This window comes from Cryptomeria japonica, chromosome 8 (genome assembly GCF_030272615.1).
Source record: "Cryptomeria japonica chromosome 8, Sugi_1.0, whole genome shotgun sequence".
NCBI classification, from domain to species: domain Eukaryota; kingdom Viridiplantae; phylum Streptophyta; class Pinopsida; order Cupressales; family Cupressaceae; genus Cryptomeria; species Cryptomeria japonica.
The window spans coordinates 677,434,502-677,459,386 of NC_081412.1; positions in this window are offsets into that span (position 1 = coordinate 677,434,502).

Below are 24,885 nucleotides of genomic sequence, written 5' to 3' on the forward strand. Positions count from 1 at the left end.
ACCAAACAGCAACCTAATAAAGTTGCTAAAGAGGATGATAAAATAGAGAAATTGGTTACTGCTATGAAAGATTTGACTGCCAAGGTTAACAAAAATGATAAGCCTCATTATAACTGGCAAGATAGGCCTCCTAGATTACATGATATGCCATATAATACCAATTGGAAGGATGGTAAACCCCAAATTGAGAAGCCCAAAATTGCCCAAAGTCAAGACACACCGGATCCTTTGAAAGGGAAAACTGTTCACAATATAGAAAATACTCCCTGGTGTATTGCTTGTGATGGACCACATTCTCCTCATCAATGTGTAGTGGCTCAAGCTCTGGAAGAATCTATGAGACCAGAAGCAGAGCCTGACATTGATATGTTTGAAACCATCATAGAAAGTGATGAGGAATCCGTGCAAAGTGAATACAGTGATGTGCTGGATAGTGAAAAGCTAGTGCAAGGACAGTTAGCCTTAGGTTGGCATCCTACATTGAATGTGGTAACAATTGAAGATGAAGAGGTTCATCTTAGGAGGCCTAGTGAGGAATAAGTTAGAAATCTCACTAAGGCTGCAATTGCCAAAGCAAAACATAATTATAATCTGAGAAGCACCAAGAGAGACACTGATCAAGGTGAGCCAGGTTCTATGTTTGTAAAAGAAGTCACGAAAAAGGGGCATCAAGCAGTGCTACTACTTTTCCTAAGGTCAGTCAAGAAAAAGAGGAACAAGTTAAAGATGTACCTAAAGGCATAGATGATAAAAATGTTGGTGATGTACAAGGAGCAGAGACAGTGAAAAGGGCAAGTCAATTCAAAACAGAAAAAGTTAGAGTTAATACTGAAAAATGCAATAATTCTACATTTGATATGGCCCAAGCTTTAACTCAAATGAAAGTCACTGTTCCATTAGTAGAATTGCTAAAGATTAAAGAACATAAGGATGCAGCTTTGTCTTTATTCTCTAGTATATCTGATAGTGACACAGTATTACCCACTGGTTTAGCTAAAGTTGGAATGGATCAAGAGTTCCGAACCCCAGAGGTTTATGTTGGAACCACTATCACTCAGGAGCCTTCTCAGGTAGATCCCTTCTATATTACTTTGTTAGTCAATAACTGGTTGATTAAAAACTGCATGATAGATTTAGGAGCTATTACTAATGTAATGCCCTATGGTGTTATGAAAGAATTAAGGTTATCAGTAACCACTATGTATGGGAAATGTTATGCCATGGATAACAGAGAAGTACCTGTGATAGGTACAATGAAAGATGTAGAAGTAAAAATAGTAGCATTTCCTAGAGCCACTTACAAAATGGATGTTATTGTTACTGACACTAAACCCCACTATGGTATGTTACTTTCTAGACAAGGGGCAGCAGCAGTAGGGGGAAATGTTCAACTGGACTTATCTTATGCTACCATTCCTATTGGTGGTAATCAGGTCAAATTATACAGAGAGCCACGAGCTCCTAGGGTAATTGAAAATGTAGACCCTAGTATGCTTAATTGTATGATTGATGTAGATTTAGATAATTTTAGACTTCAACCAATTTCACCTCAATTGAAGAATACTGACCCAATTGTAGTCGAGCTACAAGCACAACAGTATGGGTTGTGGCAGATGTATTTTGATGGAGCTTGCTCCAAAGAAGGATCTGGAGCAGGGGTTCTTTTTGTGTCCCTGTTAGGTATAATTTTTAAATACTCATTTTTATTGGCATTCCAATGCACAAATAATATTGCAGAGTATGAAGCCCTGTTACTAGGATTTGAGGTTGCAAAAAGGCATGAAATCCAACTGTTGAAAGTAATGGGGGATTCAGAATTGGTTGTCTCTCAGGTGAGATCTAAATATGCATCCAAAAATGATAGATTGAAGCAGTATAAGCATGCTGTTTGGGATGTTATTGAGCATTTTGATGCATTTTCTATTAATTGGATAGAGCGAGCAAAAAATATTATGGAATATTTCCTAGCTAATGTTGCTTTGAAAAATGATAATGCAACGCTAACTGGTATTTCCACTGTGGAAATAAAATCTAGGCCTGCTATTCCTGATAATGTGTACAATTGGCAAGTTTTTGTTGATGATGAAGACATTCTTAGGTTTATTCAATGTGTTGATGATTATGATGGACAAAAGATTGATTGTAATGCATTGGTGGAAGTGGTAGACAATAGAGAGACAGTGGTTGGAAATGATGTTGTCTAGTTGGAAACCAATGAAATACCTAAAGGGCTGGTAGAACTGGAGAGCATGTTTAGTTATAATGATAGCCATTTACATCAGCAGTCTACCACCAAGTTGGAAGAGTTAGAGGAGGTAAACCTGGGGATAGAATCATCCCCTAAGTTGGTACATATTGGAAAAAAACTACCCCCTCATGTCAGGACTAACCTTATTAATTTATTGAAAAGGTATAAACATGTCTTTGCTTGGTCTTATGAAGACCTAAAGGCATATAGACAAGATCTTTTTCAGCATGAAGTTCCTTTACTTCCAGATGCTAAACCTTTCAGACAGAAATAGAGGCCTATCAATCCCTTGTTAGAAACTAAAATGCAACAAGAGTTGACCAAATTGAGAGAAGGGGGGATTATCAAACCAATAAGGCATTCTTCATGGGTCTCCAATTTGGTCCTAGTGAGGAAAAAGAATGGAGACATCAGATTATGTGTAGATTTTAGGAATCTAAATGTTTCTTCCTTGAAAGATAATTACTCATCCCCAAATATGGAAGCCATGCTACAAAGAGTGATAGGATATGATCTTTTATCCATGATGGATGGTTTCTCAGGATATAATCAAGTGTTGGTAAAGGAGTCTGAACAGTTTAAAATAGCTTTCACTACTCCATGGGGAACTTATGTATATGTGAGAATGCCATTTGGATTAAAAAATGTAGGAGCTACATTTCAGAGAGCTATGGATGTAGCTTTCAAAGAATTCATAAACATCATCATGGTGGTTTATCAAGATGATTTAACTTGTTTCTCTAAGAAAGCTGATGATCATTGTGGGCATCTAGAGAAGGTGTTCAATAAAGCCTTGGAGTTTGGTGTGTCACTGAATCCCAAGAAATGTCATTTTGGGGTCACTGAAGGAAATTTACTGGGACACATAGTCTATAAGGAGGGGGTGAGAATAGACCCTGAGAGAATTGAAGCAATCAATAGGGTGTCTGAACCTAAAAATGTGAAAGGTATCCAATCCTTTTTAGGTAAAGTAAATTTTGTCAGGAGATTCATTGCAAACTTCGCAGAGATAGTGAAGCCTATCGTCAAATTGCTTAAGAAGGACACAAAGTTTCATTGGGATCGAGAAGCTTCAAAAGCTTTTGTTGAGATTAAGAAGGCAATCCAGGAGGCACCAGTGTTGAAATCTCCTGATTATAGTAAGCCTTTTTCTCTATTTTCTTTTGCTTCATATCATACGGTGGTTGCAGTATTACTACAAAAGGATAATGAAGGATATGAACATCCCATAGCCTTCTACAGTAAATCTTTGCAGGCAGCAGAACTAAAATATGAAACCATGGAAAAACAAGCTTATGCCCTAATTAAAGTTGTTAAGGCTTTTAGGCCATATTTAGTGAATGCAAATATCATTGCCTATGTCCCACATGCTACAGTTAAAGATATTTTGTCTTAGTCTGAGGTTACTGGAAAAAGATGCAGATGGATTAATAGAATTCAGGAATTCAACTTGGAGATAAAGATCACCAAATTGGTGAGAGGTTTAGGTTTGGCTAAGCTCATGACTGAGTCAAATCTCATGAATGTAGAAATACACAATGTTGAGGTCAGAGATGCTTTGGTCACTAGTATTGAGAGGCAACCCTGGTACACAGAGATAATTCAAGTTTTGAGAGGTGATACACTCCCAGAAGAAATGACATACAATCAGAAAAGAACTCTGAAACTCAAGTCCCAAAAATATGTGCTTATTCGGGGTGATCTTTTCTGGAGAAAAAGAGATGGAGAGTTACTAATGTGCTTGGATGAATTTCAAGCTAAACAGGTGTTGACTGAAATGCATGATGGAGTATGTGGAGGTCACTATTCTGCTAAGACTACTGTTGGTAAGATAATACGGGCTAGGTATTATTGGCCCACCTTATTTAAAGATACCCATGCATATGTTCAGAGATATGACCCATGTCAGAGATTCTCATCCAAGCTCAAGTATGAAGGAGCCTTACCCCTAAATCCAGTCTCTGTAGAAGCTCCTTTTGTTCAGTGGGGCATTAATTTTATTGGAGAAATTGTTGAGAAGTTAGGGAGAGGTCATGGATGGATCATAGTGGCCACTGATTATTTCACCAAATCGATAGAAGCCATCCCTACAAGAAGAGCTACTAGTAAAGTTGTCATTGATTTCCTGATGGATAATATTGTAACTAGATTTGGAACACCTGCAAAATTGGTGATGGATAATGCCATGTGTTTCAGATCAGAAGAGTTTGTATGTTTTTGTACTAGTCACGGTATACTCATGTCATATTCTTCACCTTATCACCCTCAGGGGAATGGACAAGCAGATTCCAGCAATAAAAGCCTTTTGAATATCATCAAGAAAATCCTAGAAGAGAATAAAAGATCCTGGGATCAAAAGTTGAAGTTAGCTCTATGGGCAGATAGAATGATAGTTAAGAAATCCATTGGAATGTCACCTTTTGAATTAGTTTATGGTGCTCAAGCCAGATTGCCAGTAAATAACCTTCTTCTAGTGTATAAGTTTTTGCAAAATGAGGACATGGAGGTATCTGAACCGATGGAAAACAAAATGATCCAAATTATAGAAATGGAGGAGCTTAGGGCTTTTGCCCATAAAAAAAATCAGAAGATCTAGTTATAGTCAAAGTATCTTTTTGATAAAAGGACATCACTAAGGAAGTTTCAAATTGATGACATGGATCTTCAGTGGAATGCAAAAGGATAGGATAAGGGGAAGCATAAGAAATTTGAATCACTATGGATTGGCCCTTTTGTGGTTTGTAACTTAAATGGTAAGGATTCATATTTCTTGAAGAATATGGATGATGAAATGCAGGAATTTCCAGTGCATGGACAATTCCTGAAGCATTATTTCTCTTAATGTCCATGCATGCTGTTTCTCCAGAGTTTCTAAGTTTTCTTGTGTTGACCTTGCGATCAACCATCCCCAGTCAGAGCTGATGTTATCATTGATTAAAAATGGGCTTTTTTTTTCCCATGATTGGCTATGAGTTGTTGAAATTTTGAATAGGGTGTAGTTCCAAATGCTTCAGCTTTGTTCTAGACCTCAAGGGTTTAAGGGTTTTTGATTTTAGATCCTCTTGTGTTCATTTTAAACCCTCTGGTTTCTAATCTTTCATTACTTTATTCACTTAAGTAATGGGTCATGGGGTCGTAGGAAGTGTCTCCCCTTGTTGTTTGCCTAGGCGGTCATGTTAATTAATCGAAAAATTTATGCCTTATATGTTTTCTCCTAAAGTTGTCAGGCCTAGTAACTAGTGCGCATCTCGCGGATGGATCCACGGCTCGCGTTATTTTGCTAGGCGAAGTTGCATGTAGTTTAAAACCAATGAAGTTGCGAAAACCACATGGCATGCCACATAGACGGTCCAGCTAGTTGTTGACAGTAAGTAAAATGGTGGCATGTGGCACAAGTCACAATAGTCAGGGGGTTGGGATTAAAGGTTAAAAGGCGGGCCCCAGAGGTGAGTCAGGTTATAGATGATGATGACCTGGAGGATATAGCTATTAAGAAGAAAGTGGGGCCCCGTGGTTTCCTTTTGACGTATAACAAAGTGACAAGTCAGCTCTGAAAGTGACTGGGCGCCAGGTGTTCATAGTGAGTCAGCGGGCCCACCCCTCCCTAGAGCCTTTTCAGAGGATTAAAAATCAATCAGCTTAAGAGATGATCTGACAGCCCACGCTATTTCGCAAGGGTAAGATGCTCGTTCTTTATACCTCGTGAAATAGCGAGAGTGCACGAGAGCCGTCCATGTGTCATGATGATGACCTGGAGGATATAGTTGTTAAGAAGAAAGTGGGGCCCCATGGTTTCCTTTTGGCGTATAACAAAGTGACAAGTCAGCTCCGAAAGTGACTGGGCGCCAGGTGTTCATAGTGAGTCAGTGGGCCCACCCCTCCCGAGAGCCTTTTCAGAGGATTAAAAGCCGATCAGCTTAAGAGATGATCCGACGGCCCGCGCTATTTTGCAAGGGTAAGATGCTCATTCTTTATACCCCGCGAAATAGTGAGAGTGCATGAGAGCCGTCCACGTGTCATGATGATGACCTGGAAGATATAGTTGTTAAGAAGAAAGTGGGGCCCCGTGGTTTCCTTTTGGCATATAACAAAGTGACAAGTCAGCACCGAAAGTGACTGGGTGCCAGGTGTTCATAATGAGTCAGCGGGCCCACCCCTCCTAAGAGCCTTTTCAAAGGATTAAAAGCTGATCAGCTTAAGAGATGATCCAACGGCCCGTGCTATTTCACAAGGGTAAGATGCTCATTCTTTATACCCCACAAAATAGCGAGAGTGTACGAGAGCCATCCACGTGTCATGATGACATGTGGTCTAAGAAGAAAGTGTGGGCCCGCCAAGGTGGAACCAGCGGTATAAAGGAAAGACACGCGGCTAGCATTAAGTTGACTGTGAAAGAAATTTCAAGGCCAATGGCTGGGTGCCACATGGTATTATATAGCCAATAGAGAAGTGGGACCCGGCGCAGAGCCAAAGTTGTTAGTTAATCTAACGCTCGATCAAGTTTCTTTTGATCGGAGGGTTGGCGCTATTTCGCAGGACTAAGGTGCCCGATAGTTATGCTTCGCGAAGTTGCGAAAAGTGCAGAATGAAACACTTGCAGGAACGTTGTGACCCGTTGGAGTGAAAAATATGAATTCTTGTATGAATTCAATTTTGAAGGGACGGCCAAAGCATGTGGAATCAATGTTGTAGTTAAGGCCCAGAGTACAAAAATCTGATTTCCCATCAACCGGGTGAAGATATCTTTTATAGGATTTTGTAGAAGAGCAGATGCAGAGTTATTTTCTTCAGGTACAGAGCAAGTTGGTTCAGTTGTAGAGAAAATTCCTTCAAGCGAAGAATAGGTTCTCTCGTATTCTTGTGTAGTGTTTTAAATACGATAATTGATTCATCACAGAATTGTTTAGGAGTGGTATTCATTTCTTATGCTTTCAAAATGGCTCCTAAAAGAGATTTTTCTGGTAAAGTTAACTATTCAGAGAGGAGTGTCTGTGATAATTTTTTAGAACAGTTGACGTTGTCAACTAATCAGGCTTCAAAGGCAAAAGAATTAGTACCCAAAGCTCCTCGTTTAAAGATAGGAGAAGAATTATATGACAAGGGTAACTGGTTGAGAGACCCACAGGTTGGATTGTCTGGGTTCGGGTTGTTTAAAGTTGGATTCGGAATGAGAAATTCTCCTGCCTCGCAAAACTGTATCTGGGAATTAGATGTCGGGAAATTAGTTGTCCCAAGGGTATTTATGGACACAGATTTGCTAACTCAAATTGCACTCAACTATGATCCAGTCACAAGAAGCATTCGGGATGTAAATGGGAAAACCCTTGTTGAGATTAATGCTGAAGAGTTCAGGACAGCTTTTGGGCTTAATGAGTTCACCAATTTTCTAGAACCTATAAATTTCACATCATTAGCCCAAGTTTATGGCGCACAGAGGAGTCATCTCAGAAATGGGCCTCTCAAAGAGTTTTTTATAAAAATAGGAGGGTTAATAGTTGTAGGACCCAACACTCAAGAGCCCTTTTCATTAAGTATGTTCACCCTGAGGGCTAAAGGAATGTATTGGGCACTTTGCCAAGTTTTGGGAGAAGATGCTGAAGAAAATATGTCAAATCATTACTTGTTAATGATTGCTCAGATTTTGAATCCTTCTCTTGCAATTACATTTGATTATGCATCTTTCATTGCTGATGCTATGCATGGAGGGTTGATAGGAATCAAGAATGGAAAGGTGGATAGGCCTTTCGGATGGTACTCACTCCTGATGCATCTTTTTCTCTTCAAAGGTGGTGATTACTTTGCCAGTGGAATGGACCTTGTTAAGGAGAAGGAAGGAGAAAAAATGCTGGTACAATTATGGAGTACTGTGTTGTCATGGGATAGAGAGGATGCCAGTTTTTTGAAGTTTGGTAAATATTTTGCATGAAAGATAAGGACTCTCCTCTGCTTTGAGAACCCAAGAATCCCTAAAGTTCTTCTGGAATTCATGAGACCAAAAGAATTCACAGAGAACATAAAAATTGTTCATAACTGGGGTGACATTTACTTGTATCCAGTCTCCACAGTTTTCAGAGTTTTTGGTTTCAGGGGTACCCCATTTTTTCTACCTTACCAGGTCCCTCTCAAAGTGGGTATCGCGAAGATCCTTAGACAAATTGGTGGCTTACAAGAGGCAGAGTTGACAGGAAGGGGTAAAGGGACTATTTTCCCTGCAGCTACCATAGCTCACCAATTTGTAATAACAAAAGGAGGTTGGAATTGCTTTGAGGATTTCCTCAAGCATTATCATTTGTCCATTGCAGTGTCTAGGTGAGCTGATCCAGAAGACTTCTTCAACGGTATGTTTAGGAAGAAGGTAGCATGCAGAGGTAGGCCTCATCAATTCCGGTTTCCTGAAGACCTCATCAAAAATGAGTTTGATCTCGATGAGCAGGAGCTAAGGAAAGAGAAGTGTGTGGCTTATAAGAAAGCCTTGGAGTTTGTGCATTAGTTTGATGCCAGCTATGACCCATTGTCTAGCTTTTTCCCACTGGAAGAGAAAATAAAGTTTTTGATTGTTTGTTTTGAAGATGTGATGCAGACACTGAAGGAGAAGAGGGAAGCTGTAATCAAGAGCAACCCTGAGAAGGCAAGAATGATCCTAAGTAGGTCAGCTTCCAGCAAAGCAATCCCTCCTGGTGATTACACACTGCATAAGAAATCTAGTTATAGTGTGCTGGTGCCTACAACAGGGGAGCCCTCTACCTCCAAAGGAAAGAGGAAGATACAAGATGTCATTGACATCCAAGAGAGCCCAAAGAAGAAAAGGGTGGGGAAAGAAGTACAATCAGATACACCTTTGTATTCCCCATCCCAATCCCTTATCCATATAGGAAATGAGCAAGCAGCAGTTGAGCAACTCCTACAGTTGGGTAGTCTAGGGGAAATTGCATACACTTATGATGAAGTGGAGGAAGGGATGCCAGAAGAACCCATTGCTACTGAAATGGATATCACCTCCACTGAACTTAAAGGCCAGGAGTGGGATCCTGAGATAAAGCAGGCAAGTAGTGCCTTTCTAGCTGATAACAATTTTGTCACATCAGAAGCATTTCTGCAATTTATATGGAAACAGCACATAGATAAATATAATGCTAGATGTAAAACGATAAAGGTTGAGCAACCCAATAAAGATCCAGCCCTGGTGGAAGAGGAAATAAAGAAAGAGATGATGGAAGAATTCAAAACCATCACCCCTCAGCAGGGAAGAGATATGGTAGCACAAGATGGAGTGCTTATCTTACCTAAATGGGATATTGCAGATGCCCTGGTATTAGATGCAGTAAGAAAAGAGACTAAACCTATGGAGGGGGTTTACTTTCAATAAGGATAATGCTGCACTCGTCATGTGGTCTCTCAAGAGAAATGAGAGTAAGAAAAGCAAAGACACCCCAGGGTCAAGTTAGCTTGGTGGAATGATGGTGAAGAGAGTGCAGAGTACAGGGATAGTAGAGGTTGCTAGCACTGTGTTAGAGACTGCAAAATTTAGTGTTGCAGTAGCAGAGAAGGAAGCCAAAGAGAAAGAGGCCCTCCAAATTAAGCTTGAAATAGTTTTGAGGGCTTATAACAATGTCAAGGAGGAGGTAAGAGGTAAGGATAGCATCATTGCCAAGTTGCAGAGCCAGTTGACTGGACAATACCATCAAGGTGAGTCTTCAACACTAATGATCTCCTCTTCTCCTGCAAGACCTCCACCTACCAGCCCTATCATTGAGTTTCCAACATCTCCAGCACCCTCCAGCTCTCAAGTGATTGAAATCACTCCCCAAGAATTAGAAAATTTGAAACAGGCTCAGGCCTTATATGCAAAGAAATATGAGGAGAAAGTAAGGGCTACAATTTTCAGTTTTGTAGATACAATAAATGCCTCATTGCTCTACAACAATGTAGGTAAAATTATGGAAATATGGAATGAGCTTAGGAGAGATGAGGCCACTTTGACGCCTATTTTTGACAGATGGAGGCCTAGGGAGCAAGATTTAGAGTTTATGTGTGTATCCTACAATGAAGCAAGGGCCAATCCCATCATTAAATCCACTTCTGATGTCGCTAAAATCTTAATACAATTAGCAGCAGAGGTGGATAATGTGGATAGGAAGGTTAATCTATGCAAGAAGGAATACACTGACCAAGTTTTTGAGTTGCTCCTAGGAGTTTTTGTTAGCCCGGATCAGTTAAAGGACAAACAAATGTGGCTTAAAAAAATAGAAGCTAAATTATCAGCAAGAGTTAAAGGAATTATTGATTTAGATGATACTTCTTTCTTTGTTTTGACAATTCAAGAGATAGAGAAAATTAAGTCACATTATGGTTTTCTCAATTCGGAAGTCAACAAAATAAGAAATTCTTGGAAAAGGTTGACTAAGACTAAAGATAAAGTGATTAATTTCTCATGGCTGACAGAAGAGGTGTATGGTGAGTGGACAACTAAATATGCCACCCATGATACGAAATGGTTGGAGAGCACCCCTGAAAAGGTAGAAGAGGTTGCAACTGAACAGCTTGTTGAAGAAACTGCAGAGGCTGGAAAGAGCTTGTAACTGTTTTTGCGAAAAGCTTGTAACCTCTTTATTTTGAAAGAAATGATTGTAACAAACTCTCCTCGAGAAGTCCGAAGCTTTGTGCATCCATGTTGTTATAAATGGATACCAGGACTAGAGGAAGAAGAGATCGCAAAGAATTGTAAGAAAACACTGCAGAAATTTATCTGAGCTTTTCTACGTCTAATGGAGAATCAAAGTTTCTTGTAATATTTCTTGAGCTAAATATCAATATACAGACCATCGGTTTTGAGTAAAGCTCTATGTTGTCTTCAAGTGTGTTTGCAATTTTTTTTATTGTTTTAATTCTGAATAATCCAAGGTTGTTCTGTTTGAATGGAATTGCAAAGAAATTTTAGTAGAAGTGTTCATTAGCTTTTCTCTTTAGGAGGGAAATTAAAGATGCGGGGATCACTCATACCGGTAAACTCTTTTGGAAGAGACTTTGAATTTTGATGATCATAGCTTAATTTGGGATGCGTAAATTCTTGTAGGTTTCAGGCATATACAAGGATTAATAGAAACCAAGCCAATGGGAAGCATAAAGATGTTTGTTTTGGGAAGTCTTATTTGAGTTTAGATGACTCTATGACCTTGGATAAGGCACCGGTATTGATTGAAGTTGTTTATTGCATGTTTTGTTGATCAAAGTACTGAATTTAAGTATAACTTCCATTATTTGTTTTCAGTTGATTTCAAGGTGAATAGATCCACTGGTTTTCTAGACTGGTTTACTGTGGGTTTATGTTTGAAAGTGTGAATTCAATTCACAAAGGTATACCCACCTAGGCTCTGAGTAAGCCCGAAGTGTAGAAGGTTTAATCAAACCTTGTCATATGTTGTCTTGAGAATTTCCTTATCTTTGATGTCTCTTCTACACCAAGCTTAAATCATATTATTTTAAGGATGTTAAAGGGAATCAGATTTTGAAGACAACATAGTTAGTGCACTAATCTCTTGTTTCAACTTGGAGATCTCATGATCTTTGTCCTTTACCAGATCTTCAGCTTTCCTCTGGTTCTCAAGCTCTTGACTAAACGCGATAGTCAGTTCTTCCAACTCCTTTCTCAGATTGGAGTTTGAATCATTCAGCTTATTTACTTCTGCAATCATGGCTTCCATATTTGCTTCATCTTCAGAATTATTTTCAGATAGCTCCATCAGCTTCTCTGCATGTTCTCTCCTTTTTGCTTGAGATGCCTTGTATTTGACCATAAGATCATCATAGGCTTGCTCAGACTGAGTGAGCCATTGAGTAAGTTCCCTCAAGGTGTACTCTCTCATATCTCTTTCCAAGTGGTTAAACTTATAGAAAGGTAGGCTCTGATACCAATTGATGAATACTAAGAAGGGGGGTGAATTAGTATGTCAAAAACCTTTGTACTTAAACACTTAAACAGTCTAAAGATAAACCGGTAAAATAACTTAACAGACAAACTGGTTATCACACATGCAAACCAAAATGAAAGTAAAGCATTCACCCACAAAAGCAATACAACCATAACACAAAATATTTGACGTGGAAACCCAAATGGGAAAAACCACGGTGAGATGGAACTCACAAGTCACTATCTGCAGAATAGAAACCAGATTGGTTAAGGTCAGATCGGTTAACGTCTTACAATGTTCTTCACCAGAACAGATCCTTTTAGGAATCTCAATCTCTATTAGGAGATAAATCCGATTAAAGACTACCTTGATAGAGGATTTTAGATTCATAGAAGTGAACCACCTAGTTAGAGGATTTTACAAAAGGCTTTTGGGCCTGCTCGGTTAAGGGCTACAAACTTGTCAAAGATGTGAGTAATCAACATGTGTTTGATTAATCTAATAGCACAAACTGCTTGGTTAGATCTAGTATTGCTCACTGTTAATGCATTCCAACATTACTTCAGTCTTCTCTATCTCTCTTTGAGTTACAACTTGATCTTCTCAGATAAGATTGCTCTTACAACAACTCAACAACCACCTTAAACCCTAGTCACAACATAAACCCTTTCAGCAACAACTTAAAACCCAAGACATGATGTCCTTTTAAAAGAATCTGATTTCATGTCGGTCCAATAGGATTACATTACAATTTCCTAGGTTCAATGAATCTAGACATACTCAGTAACATGATACAAAAAGCACCGTCAGTGTGTCGGCACCATCAATCAATCGGTGGATTAGTAACTCATCACAAAATGCTGGTTGGTAACTCATCATAGAGTATTACCGGTTCATACAAAATATCGATTGTCGGTTTGACAAAAAAGAAGACTGGTAGGAATGTGTTATGCCGCTTTGCTCCCTCATACCACTTGAGATCTACGAACCGCTTGGGGTTGACATGCCACTTCAGACCGGGAAACACATTTTGCAAAATCACCAATAGCCTAAAGACTAGAATACAACATACCGGTTGGAACAAATACCGATTGAGCTCTAGCTCATACATATAAAGGGGATCTCAATACAAGTGTGTGTCCATCGATGACAATCACAACATAAACATCAAAAATGCCAACAAGGACAAGGAAGTAGCGGCAAAGAGCACATATGTGGAGATCCCAATGGCAACCAGTAGCTAGGCTAAACTAGCTGGCATTACTAGTCCTATTGACCTCCAGTCTGCAAATACCCAATACGAACCTTCCCAGTACCAATTCCTCACTTACATAGTTGAAGCTCTTATGTACAGTTGTAGAAGACCAGGTGCAAAGCTTGGAAGAGTTCGCAGAAGCAAATGCCAAGAAGGTACATCAAAAGACTCTGGACACTGCCTTGGTGAGAAAATTAACAGAGCTCTGGTCTGATCTCCAGAAGGCACAAAGGACATTAGAGATGCAATGAATGAGGACAATCTACTACTCAGCAAGATTTGTCAACCTCATTTATTCTGTTATGATGTGCTCACTTAGAAGGACAAACTACAAACTGATATGGAGTTATTTATTAGCACCTTCAAGATGCCATATGACTCCTTCTCCACATATGGACAAACTGTTCACCGGCTTCAACTTCAGTCTGCAAGAATCGAGGTAGAGATAAGCAACCAGACACAAAATTTGTAGGAACTTCAACTGGTCCTACTGCTAAGACTGCAAATTCTCTAGAAATGCTATCTAAATCTTGATGCCCTAACGGTCACTCAAGAAATGAGCATGATAGATGCCATGGAAGAACAAGTCTCCCAGATGCAGACAGAGAAAGAGGTGGCTACATCCCTACTTGAGTCATGGTCCTTATCCATGAAGCAATTTTTGCAGGACTTTAAATCAGTTTTTGACAAAGTTTACTCTTTACTGTCATAAACACTTATTATTTTAATACTAATGAAATAGGGGTTAGTCTGCAATATTTTTGTCATTGTTGGCAAAGGGGGAGAAGTATATAAATTTTGATGTTTTGATGTATACTTTCATGTTATTTATGTTAAGAGTAGTATACATTGCATTTTCTACAAAAGGGATAGTGTATATGCTTAGGGGGAGTAATTTTGATTATGGCATATTCTTTATTGTAAAACACTTAGATGTCAAAATTTTCCTAAGTGTTGCCATCAATGCTAAAGGGGGAGATTGTTGGTATTTTTGATGATTGATGCTATGATTGTCAATGATGGACACACACTTGATTTGAGATCAATTTTGTATGTATGAGTTAAAGCTCAACTGGTATTTGTTCCAACCGGTATGATTTATTATAGTCTTTAGACTATTGGTGTTTTGCAGAAAGTGTTTACCAATCCGAAGCAGTATGAAGATCCCAAGCAGTTCGAGGATCTCAAGCAGTACGAAGGAATGAAGTGGCACAACTCATATTTCCTAGTCTTCATTTTTGTCAAACTGGCAACCGATATTTTGCTTAAACTGGTATTTTGTTTGAACAGGTAATACTTTGTGATGAGTTACCAACCGACATTTTGCGATGAGTTACCATCTACTGATTGTTTTGCGGTGCTGACACTCTGGCAGTGCTTTTTGTGTTGTGTTACCAAATATGTCTAGATGCATTGAACCTAGGAAATTGTATTGTAATCCTATTGGACCAACATGAAATTAGATTCCTTTATAAGGACATCATGTCTAGGGTTTTAGGTTGTTGCTAAGGTTTAAGGTGATTGATGAGTTTTTGTAAGTGAGATTATAGAAGAGAAGTTCATGTCTATGAGAAAAAGGTAGAGTATGAATGTGTTGAAGACTGAAGTAATGCTGGAATGCATTAGGAATGAGCTATCAAGGATCTAACCAAGCAATCTGTGCTATTTGCTAGATCACTCACTTGTTGATTACTCTCATCTTCGACAAGTCTGAAGCTCTTAACCGGGTAGGCCCAAAAAGCCTTTTGTAAATCCTCTAACAAGGTGGTTCACATTTGTGGATCTAAAATCCTCTAGCAAGGTAGTCATTAATCGAACTTATTTCCTAACAGAGATTGAGATTCCTAACAAGATCTATTCTAGTAAAGAATATTGTATGACCTTAACCGGTTTGACCTTAACCGGTCTGGTTCCTATTCTGCAGATAGTTACTTGTGAGTTTCATCTCACTGTGGTTTTTCCCATTTGGGTTTCCATGTCAAAATCTCTTGTGTTATGGTGATTGTGCTTATGTGGGTGAATACATTATTTGCTATTTAGTTTGCATGTGTGCTAACCGGTTTGTTTGCTAAATTGTTTTACCGATTTACTGCTAGACTATTAAAGTGTTTAAGTATAGTAATTTTTGGCATACTAATTCACCCCCCCCTCTTAGTATTCATCATAAACTTTGATAATATTGTGAAGGCCAGTAAGATCAAGGTAGTTAGAGGATTGCCTATGTTGAGCAAACCGAAGAATCCTTTGTGCAGAGAGTGTCAACTGGGGAAAATGTCTTCCTCAAACTTCAAAGGTAAACCTTTCACTGCAGACAATTCACTTGATCTTGTGCATACTGAATTGTGTGGTCCTATGAAAACTAGGAGTGTGCAGAGAGATAGGTATTTTATGATTCTTACTGATGATTTCTCAAGAATGATGTGGGTCACATTCTTGAAGGACAAATCTAAAGCTTTTGGAAAGTTCAAAGCCTTTAGAGCACTGGTTGAAAAAGAAAGTGGTAAGAGGATTAAGTTCTTAAGAACTGATCAAGGAGGAAAATTCACTTCTGGTGAATTCAACAAATACTGTGAAGAGAATGGCATCAAGAGGAAACTATCTGCCCCCAGACTCCATAGCAGAATGGCCTAGCAGAGAGAAACAACTGGACTATGGTTGAAGCAGCTAGAACTATGTTGATCCAAGGAAAGGTTGCACATACCTTTTGGAGAGAAGTGGTGAGCACTGCAGACTACACAATGAAGCGGGTACTCATCAAAAAAGGTAAGGAAAAAACACCCTATGAGTATTGGACTGGTAAGACACCAGTGGTAAGCTACTTTAGAGTGTTTGGTAGTAAATGTTATATCAAGAGGGGTGAACATCAGAGAAAGTTAGATGCTAAATGTGATGAGGGAATATTCCTAGGGTATTCCACAAAGAGTAAAGCTCTCAAATGTTTCAACAATAGGACTTAGAGAATTATTAAAAGCATAAATGTTAGAGTTGATGAAACCTCTGAGAAATCTGAGGAAACCAACAATGAGTAAGTAGGAGATGAACCAGTAGTAACCTTTTGGGAACCGATTGCAAAATAGCCAAGCACCAGTAACAATGCTCCTACACTGGTAGATGCTAATGCTGATGAAGATGAGGATGAAGAAGAAAAGCAAGAGGAAACAACTAGGATTATTTGTAGGTATGTAAAGATGGATCACGATCCAAAGTAGATCATAGGAGACAAGGATGCAGGAATTCTTACAAGAAGAAAGATCAGAGAAAACTCTTGCATGATCTCTGAATTTGAGCCTAAAACATTTAGATAGGCACATAAAGATGAAGACTGGATCAAGGCAATGGAAGAGGAACTTGACCAGATAGAAAAGAATGGTACATGGTCTTTGGTACCCAGACCAGAGCATAAAAATGTCATTGGTACCAAATGGGTTTCAGAAATAAGCTGAATGAAGATGGCTTAGTGGTTAGAAACAAAGCTAGATTGGTGTGTAAAGGATATGCCCAAGAAGAAGGAGAAGACTATGGAGAAACCTTTTCTCCAGTAGCCAGATTGGAAGGAGTTTGTATGCTTCTTGCATATGTAGCATTCAAGGAATTCAAAGTATATCAAATGGATGTAAACTCTGCATTCCTGAATGGAATACTAGAAGAGGAGGTGTTTATAGAGCAACCAGATGGGTTTTCCCTATCAGAAGACAACGACATGGTGTGTAGGCTACATAAGGCCTTGTATGGACTCAAGCAAGCACCTAGAGCATGGTATGAACACTTGCACTCCCATCTTGTGAAGATTAGATTTGAGAGAACAAGTGAGGATAGTAATATCTACCTGAAGTCAGAAGGAGATCAGATTCTGATCTATGAGGTATTTGTTGATGACATAATCTTTGGAGGAGATGACAAGATGAGTCATGATTTTGTAGATGAGATGAAAAAGGAGTTTGAGATGTCACTTATAGGGGAGAATAATTTCTTCATTGGACTACAGATTCAACAAATGAAAGATGAAATCTTTATCACTCAGTCCAAATATGTCAAAGAGGTTTTGAAGACCTTTGGCATGGAAGATAACAAACCGGTTGGTACACCGATGGTGACCGGTTGTAAATTATCCAGAGAGGATGACTCAGGATTGGTAAATGAGAAGGAATACCGATCAATGATTGGTAAATTGCAGTATGTAGTACATAGCAGACCAAACATTGTATATGTAGTGGGAATTGCTACACAGTTCCAAAAAAGCCCAAGAGAATCCCACTTGGTAGCAGTCAAGCAGATTCTGAGATATCTGAAGGGAACTATTGACTATGGATTATGGTATCCATACAGTAATGATTTCAACTTGAAAGTGTTTATAGATGCTGACTGGGTTGGTAATGTGGACGACCGGAAGAGCACAACCAGTGGTGCATTCTTTCTTGGTGGAAGACTAGTCTTATGGATGAGTAAGAAATAGAGCTGTATCTCTCAGTCTACACCAGAAGTGAAGTATGTTGCAGCATTTATGAATTGCACCCAGACAATTTGGATGAAGCATGTATTAAATGGCTTCAAAGTTCCTGTATCTAAATCGGTAAGTATATTTTGTGACAACACAAGTGCAATTAACATCTCCAAGAATCCGGTTTTACATTCTAGAACCAAGCACTTTGAGCTTAAGTATCATTTCTTAAGGGAAAAGGTTCAGAACAAAGAAGTTGTACTAGAACATGTTTCCAGTACGGAGTAGTTAGCAGACATATTCACCAAGCCTCTACCGAAGGCTACCTTTACCTATTTGAGAGGTGAATTAGGGGTGCTTCCCCTTCAAGAGGTGAACTAAAGGTGTGTGCTCCACATCACTTAGGACTTACATTGATATATCTTTTTCAAGATTGGTGTGTTGAAGGATGCTACTCCTTAGGGGGAGCAGCATAGTAGAACATAGATGTTTATGCCTTCACTTTGGCTCTATTGTCAAAGGGGGAGAAGATGTGAAGTGGAGAAGATATTTGCAGTATTGGGGGAGAAGATGTGAAGTGGAGAGATATCTTTGTATATTTCAATCAATGCCAAAGGGGGAGATTGTTGGCATATGTGCAGAGTATGATGACATGATGATATTGTATGTTGTCATTGATGTCAATATGCTGAAGAGTGAATCAATATATTGAAGTAAGCAACTTGCAAGAGAACTAGTATGATGTTGTGAACTGGTATATGTGAAAAAGTGAAGCAATATGTTTGTCCAAGTGAACCGGTATATTGGAATGTGAACTGGTATATGTGAAAAAGTGAAGCGGTATGTTTGTCCAAGTGAACCGGTATATGGACTATTTTGTATCAAGTTTTCATATGGTATGACTATCGGTTGGTATTCTTAGCTTTAGGGTTTCCAGTTGAAGTGTTCTATCCCTGTGTGATTCAACCGATGACAGCATGTGATGAGTTAGCATTGTAATGAAGAACAGATTGTGTTGCCACATTAGCCATGTGTGCATGAAGGATCTTACATGAAGGAGATTGATCCTATCTACCTCGGGAATGTGTGAAGTCTCTATAAATGATGGAGAACATGTGATGGGTTATCAGCCTCCAAGAAGCGGTGAAGAACGAACATTGGAGAACGTCTTGAGATCTATTCAAGACTGTTGTAATCAATGCAATATGATCAACAGTTAGGATTGAATCGATTGAATTTCTTAACCTAAATATTTAGGGTTTAGGGTTTATGCTACCAACCTATCTGTTTCATATAAGGTCGATGTTGTTTTTCATGTTGAGGTTGTTGGCAAATGTTGTGTGTGTATCCAAGTGTAGAGATACGTAATTCTTGCTAGACCAGATAAGAGAATAGATACCTGCAGAGTGTGATTGCAGAAGGAAGGAACTAAAGTGGATCTGCATTGGCATTGAGTGCTATTACCAGATCATTGTAATACTTGTTGACCTCTAACCACTTCAACAGTTGGAAAATCCCTTAATAGGGTAGCTTTAACCGGCTTGATGTAAATCCTTTAATAGGGTGACTCAAAATCATTGAGTTCTAAATATCCTCTAACAAGGAAACCTTTAACAGGGTTTAACCCTTAATCTTTTAGCCATCCCTTAACTGGGTGATCCCTAGCAGGATCGGTTCCTAACAAAACCTATTGTAAAGTATTTAACCAGACTAGGCTTCTAAGATAACAGACTTCAAAAGGGTTCAAAGAACAATTTATGGGTATTCATCCCCACCGTGGTTTTTCCCAATTGGGTTTCCACATAAAAAATATGTGTGTTATGTGTGATGCTTTGTTATTCTCTATTACGAGGTAAAGCATGTTGAACCAGTAAGTCTTTACATTTCTTTTGAAGTATTACTAGTGTATGCATATGGGTGAAGTGGAAATAAGATGTTAGATTGTGTGGAAAGCTAAGTTACCGGTTTATGTCTTTCACTATGTTTAACTGGTAGTAATCTGGTTTAGACTAGTGTTATTGCTTGCCAGTCAAGTGCAGTTTTCTCATTCAAACCGGTTCAAGGAAAAGTGTTTTTTCTTAGTACCGATTCACCCCCCCCTCTCAGTACCGGTTTGGTACTAACTATTCATCATTGATTCATCACCACAATCTCCTAAGTCATATGGCAAACCAAAGGACATTAAGGAGTAAGATAAACCCACCATCAAATGCAAAAAGACTACTTTTAAATAATGGGGCCCACTTGATGAGGAGAGCTTGGAAACAGACGTTACCTCAAGGCTGTATTGAGAAGAAGAAGAAACATCAAAAATACCAAAGAAAATGTACCCGAAGGCTTTCACTATAGTAGAAAAGATGGGCTATAAAGGACATGGTCTTAGACCTTAAGAAAAAGGAAGAAAATCACCCATCTCCTCAGTTTCTTACAAGTACAACAGGGGATTGGGTTACTCACTTGTGCCTAAGATCACCATCATTGGGCCCTAGTCAAATCCCCCTTCTGATGTTGAAGATTCCAATGAAGATGAGTTCCATGAAATTCCTTTTGAATGTTTTAACGACACATTTGATGATACCCATGTAAATGCCATCACTCCCATCATCCCTTCCACACCATATGAGCTTAAATTGATTCATCCTGAACTCATTGAACACAACCAATGAGAACCACCTATTTTAGACATCTGGGCTAATGATGATGCTCTCTTAGCATTAATTAATATGCAAGACCTTACTTTGGTAGCCAGGTCAGCTCCCTCAGTTGCAAAAGTGAAAACAGAAACAAAAATCAAAAGTCCCTTGGTGAAAACCTCTCTGAGGCACCTTTGGACACAGAAAAAGTAAAAACAAAGGACACATCTTCTAGAGAAAACTTGGATCAGGCACTAGAATATGGGGGACTTGATCTTCCTACCATGGTTCCAGCCAACCGAGAGAAGTCTCCCCTGCTAATTGAAGAAACTGACACAATCAACATGGGAACAGAAGACAACCCGAAGAACGTGTTCTTTGCCAAATCACTATGATAACTCAATGATGAACAGATAGTACCAAACTAGTACTTAGAGGGTGGGGGGTGAATCAGTACAGGCAAAAACCTCAATCTTAGACCGGTTTGTCAGTACACACTGCTTTGACAGACAAACAGTAACACCAGTCTTGAACAAAGTACAACTAACAGAACCCAGAATAACTGAGACAACCATAAACTGGTTGACACTTATCTTTTCATACATTCCAATACTTCATTTCTATTTCACCCTAGTGCATGAATAGGTAATCTATCATCAAAATATATGTAAGTAGCTAGATCAACATGATTTACCTTTAGACACAAATCACTCAAACCATCACAAGAATTTCACCACACATGACACACAGATTTTTCACATGGAAACCCAACTGGGAAAAACCATGGTGGGGATGAATACCCACAAGCTATTTTTGAACTCTTTAGAAGTCCGCTCTGTTAGGAGCCTTGTCTGGTTAAAAACTGATACAATAGGTTCTGTTAGGAACCGATCTTATTAGGGATCACTCGGTTAAGGGATGGCTAGAATACCCAGTTAAGGGTTAAACCCTGTTAGACGTTACCTTGTTAGAGGATTTCAAGAACTTAATGGTTTTGAGTCACCCTGTTAAAGGATTTAGAGCAAGCCGGTTAAAGCTACCCTGTTAAGGGATTTCCCAACTGTTGAGGTGGTTAGAGATCAACAAGTATTATAATGATTTGGTAACAACACTCACTGCCAATGCAGATCCGCTTTAGCTCCTCTTCACTTTTTGCACTTACACTCTCTAGGTATCACTTCTCTCCTCTGGTCTGGCAAGAATCATGTATCTCTTCTCTTGGATACACACACACAAATTTTGCCAACAACCTTAGAAAGGAACACAACATCAACCTTATAGGAAACAGATAGGTCGGTAGCATAAACCCTAAACCCTAAACCTGTTAGGTTAAGCAATTCAAATGGTTTAATCCTAACTGTTGAGCATATTGTATTAAATGCAACAATCTTGATCCAATCTCAAGACATTCTCTATCATTCATTTTCCACTGATTTCATGGCGGTTGATAACCCATCATGCGTTTTCACCATTTACAGGCTTCGCACATTCCTGAGATAGATGGGAACAATCTCCTTCATGAAGGATCCTTCACGCACACAAGGCTAACATGGCAACATGATCTATTCTTCATTACAACGCTAACTCATCACACAAAGTCACTGGTTGAGCTACACAAGCTTGAAGCACTTCAATCGGAAACCCTGAAGTTGAGACTTCCAACCGGTAGTCATACAAAGCTTCCATGCGCTGGTTCCCATAACCACATGCTGGTTCACCTTAAACAAACACACCGCTTCACTTTGGCAAAAATGCAGGTTCTTAGTGTTATATCGATTCTCTTCTCTTCAGCATATTGACATCAATGACAACATACAATGTCATTATGTCCTCATATCAGTTCACATAATGCCAACAATCTCCTCCTTTGGCATTGATGGCAATATACAAAGATATCTCTCTGCTTCACATCTTCTCCCCCAATTTTTGTAGATATCTTCTCCACTTCTCTTCTTCTCCCCCTTTGACAACAATGCGTAAGTGGAGGCACAAGCTTTCTTGTTCCACTATGCTGCTCCCCCTCAGAAGTAGCATCCTTCAACACATCAATCTTGAAGAAAAATTTGACTATGGAATAGTTCACTGATGTGGAGCATATACTTTTAGTTTACCTCTTGAAGGGGAAACACCCCTAATTCACCTCTTAAGTACATAAATGTAGCCTTTGGGAGAGGCTTAGTGAATATGTCTGCTAACTGTTCCTGACTGGAAACATGTTCCAGTGTAATCTCTTTGTTCTGAACCTTTTCCCTCAAGAAATGATACTTAAGCTCAAAGTGCTTGGTTCTAGAATGTAAAACCGAATTCTTGGAGATGTTATTTGCACTAGTATTGTCACAAAATATACTTACCGGTTCAGATACAGGAACTTTGAAGCCATTTAATACATGCTTTATCCAAATTGTCTGAGTGCAGTTCATGAAAGCTACAATATACTCTACTTCTGCTATAGACTGAGAGATACAACTCTGCTTCTTACTCATCCATGAGACCGACCTACCACCAAGAAAGAATGCACCACCAATTGTGCTCTTCTGGTCATCTACATTACCTGCCCAATCAACATCAGTGAATACTTTCAAGTTGAAATCCTTTCTATATGGATACCACAATCCATAATCAATAGTTCCCTTCAGATACTTAAGAATCTGCTTGACTGCAACCAAGTGGGATTCTCTTAGGCTTTTCTGGAACCTTGCAATAATGCCAACTACATGTGCAATATCTGGTCTGGTATGCACTACATAATGCAACTTACCAATCATTGATCGGTATTTCTTCTCATCAACCAATGTTGAGTCATCCTCTTTGGATAATTTACAACCGATCACCATCGGTGTACCAACCGGTTTGCTATCTTCCATGACAAAGGTCTTTAACATCTCTTTGACATACTTGGACTGAGTGATAAAGCTTCCATCTTTCATCTACTGGATCTATAGTCCAATGAAGAACTTAATCTCCCCTATGAGTGACATCTCAAACTCTTTCTTCATTTCATCTGCAAACTCATGACTCATCTTGTCATCTCCACCAAAGATAATGTCATCAACAAATACCTCACAGATCAAGCTCTAATATCCTTCAGACTTCAAGTAGATATTGCTATCTTCACTTGTTCTCTCAAATCCAATCTTTACAAGATGAGAGTGTAGGAATTCATACCATGCTCTAGGTGCCTGCTTTAGACCATATAAGGCTTTATGTAGCCTACACACCATGTCACTATCTTCAGATAGGGCAAACCCATATGGTTGTTCTATATACACTTCCTCTTCAAGTACACCATTTAGGAATGTAGATTTTAAATCCATTTGATATACTTTGAATCCTTTAAAAGCTGCATATGCAAGAAGCATATGAACTCCTTCCAATTTGGCTATAGGAGCAAAGGTTTATCCATAGTCTTCTCCTTCTTCTTGGGAATATCCTTTACACACCAGTCTGGCTTTGTTTCTAATTATTGTGCCATCCTCATTCAGCTTATTTCTAAAAACCCATTTGGTACCAATGACATTTTTATGCTCTGGTCTGGGTACCAAAGACCATGTACCATTTTTCTCTATCTGGTCAAGTTCCTCTTCCATTGCCTTGATCCAGTCTTCATCTTTATGTGCCTCTTTGAATGATTTAGGCTCAAATTTAGAGATCATACATAAATTATCTCTTACCTTTCTTCTTGTAAGAATTCTAGCATTCTTGTCTCCTATGATCTGCTTAGGATCATGATTCATCTTGACATATCGAGGAATGGTCTTGATAGATTCCTCTTGCTTTTCTTCTTCATCCTCATCTCTATCAGTATCAGCATCTACATCTACTGGTTTAGGAACACTGTTACTAGTACTTGGTTGATTGACAACCAGTTCATTTACCACTTGCTCACTGCCAGTTTCCTCAGTTTTCTCAGAGGTTTCATCAACTCTTATATTGAATCTTTCCATAATTTTTTGAGTCCTATTGTTGAAGCACTTGAGAGCTTTTCTCTTGGTGGAATAACCTAGGAATATTCCCTCATCACATTTTGCATCAAATTTTCTTTGGTGTTCGCTCCTCTTGATGTAACATTTGCTACCAAACACTCTAAAGTAGCTAACGATAGGTGTCTTACTATTCCAATACTCATAAGGAGTTTTATCCTTACCTTTCTTAATGAGTACCTGGTTCATTGTGTAGACTACAGTGCTCACCGCTTCTCTCCAAAAGGTGTGAGCTACCTTTCCTTGAATCAACATAGTTCTAGCCACTTCAACCACAGTCTGGATATTCCTCTCTGCTAGGCCATTCTGCTATGGAGTCTGGGGGGCAGATAGTTGCCTCTTGATGCCATGTTCTTCACAGTACTTGTTGAATTCACCGGAAGTGAATTCCCCTCCTTGATCAGTTCTCAGGCACTTGATCCT